The following is a 2,265-nucleotide window of genomic DNA, read 5'->3' as shown; positions in this document are numbered from 1 at the left end:
GGTCCTAGGGGCGGCCGTGATCTCCCCTCCCACCCGTTACCATGCCAAGTTCACGTTAAAGCACCCTCGTTCTTGTCCGCCATGTCTTGATCTTTTATATGTATAAGGGAGGCTGCCTTTTGTCCCCTTGGGCACGGTGCTGTGTTGTATCCTGGCCCCTGTTTTGTATCGTGTGACTCGGTGCACCCCAGCCTTATGAGCTATGCATGGCTCCAACCGCCCCTGTACCATGCCCCAAGCCTCACAGATATTCCGGATGTCGTTTGGTCTGTCTGGCTCTCTGCACCCTCTCTGGCGCTTGGGCTGTCCACGGCCTTCAACTCTCACTGCGCCCTCTGGCACTTGGGCTCTCCGCAACCCTTGTCTCACAACTGCGCCTCACAGGCACTCTGGCTTTCCGCAGCCTTGTCTTGCAACTGTGTCCCACAGGCACTCTGGCTTTCCCGAATGCTGCACCCTCTCTGGCGCTGGGGTCCCCACGCTACCGTGGAGCCTCTATGAGGCCTCCTCCAACCCCTAATAGCCTCACCCAAACCACCGGTTGTAAACAGTAAACCATCAACACAAACTAAAACCCCTTGGCTACAACATAAACTAAGCCATCCAGCTATAACCACATTCAAGCCTGTCACAGGGTGTCTCCCTGTCTCACCCGTAACAACTGCCCATGCATCCTGGCCCTTTCCTTTTCTCGCTCTGGCAGAGATCCCACCCCTATGGCTGCTGGCAGAGAACTGCCTCCCTGGCCTCAGCCTGGGTTTATATATAGGTCAGGCTCTGCCCCTTCTGGTCAGCTGACTCACTGGTTCCCCGGGCAACCCACACTTGTGCTTCTTTATAACTACTGTGGCTGCCCTGGTAACTGGCAGCTGAGCTCCCCACTCCCTGCTAGGGCCCTCTGCCTAGTTGTTTCCACCCTAAGGAGCAGGGCACCTGCGTGCTCTGTGACACACCTCCCCTCTTTATAGGAGCAGAGCACTGAGGTGCTCTGCAACACACCTCCCCCCTTAAAATCAAGACTCACTGAGGCTGATCTTCCTTTTTGCGAGGTGTTGCATCCATCTGGGGCTCTTCTCTTCGCCTTTCTTCAGGCACCTGGCAACTCAGATATAGGAGGCAGAGGTTTTCAGGCACCTCCTACTCACCTTTTACCCAAGGCGCACTGTGTGGGATTTGTTGGGAGTTACCTGCCACAGGTATTCACCCCACATTAGCCAACCTTGGTAAGTTGCACCCTTTGCCAGCCAAGCTCCTGCCTACTTTTTGGGGTTTCTTCTCCCTCTCTTCTCTGGCCCATCCATGTTCCCTTCCTATACACCTGGGTCTCTTTCTCCGGGTAGATTGCAGGGTTTCTTTTCTCTCTCTGGCTCCCTGAAGGTCTTGGAACCTTTCCTATATCCTCCACTGTCTCCTTAATGCCTTCTGGGCATATTCTTCTTTCAAAAATTCTATCTTTTCCTGAACAGTAAGTCTTCCTACCAGTCCCTTGTAGATCTTAACATATGCCACTCCTCCAACTCTCTCTTCAATGATGTTTCTCAGCCTCCACCATGTGACCTGCCTAGGGATGTCATTTACATAGACCTGAGGCCTTTTCTCAGGCTCTGATCCCCTTTTGGTTGGTTGTTCCCTCCTCCTCATCTCACATGCCTTGGCTCTATCTTCCTTTCTGGGCTGAATTGCTCCCCTTTTTGTGGAGTCTGTCTTTGACCCATGTTGCCCTAGGCCCTGGACTGTCTGTGTACAGTCCTGGTAAATTGAGCAGGAGGTCTCACTCTTTGAGGAAGTTCGTTCGTCCTTCCTTGCTGTTCCTACATCTGTCAGGCCTACTTCCCTTGGCTGCCCCTCACTTGGCACTATGCTTTCTCCCTTGGCTTGTAGTCTGAATAATTTCCGCAGCTGGATATGGGCACAGCTGACAAACAACGCAGGCGGTTTTTCACCATGCGCTTCCTCGTTTCTCCAGGCCTCTCTGACAGGTAAGTTTTTTCCTTCCTCCACCTTAGTCTGGGATCTGCCTCTGAACGAGGCTTCCCCATTTTCTGATCCTGTACCTGTGGGACAACATGTTTTCATCCAATAAAAAGGCTAAATATAGTACCATGTATGTGTGAGGATTGGTATAGTTTCATAGTTTCTAGGGTCGGAAGGGACCTGAGCAGATCATCTAGTCCGACCCCCTGCCATGGCAGGAAAGAGTATTGGGGTCAAACGACCCCAGTAAGGTGGTCATCCAACCTCCTCTTAAAAACCCCCAGGGTGGGA

This window comes from Gavialis gangeticus, unplaced genomic scaffold (assembly GCF_001723915.1).
Source record: "Gavialis gangeticus isolate Ggan-Ray unplaced genomic scaffold, GavGan_comp1, whole genome shotgun sequence".
NCBI classification, from domain to species: Eukaryota; Metazoa; Chordata; order Crocodylia; family Gavialidae; genus Gavialis; species Gavialis gangeticus.
This window is presented reverse-complemented; position numbering follows the sequence as displayed.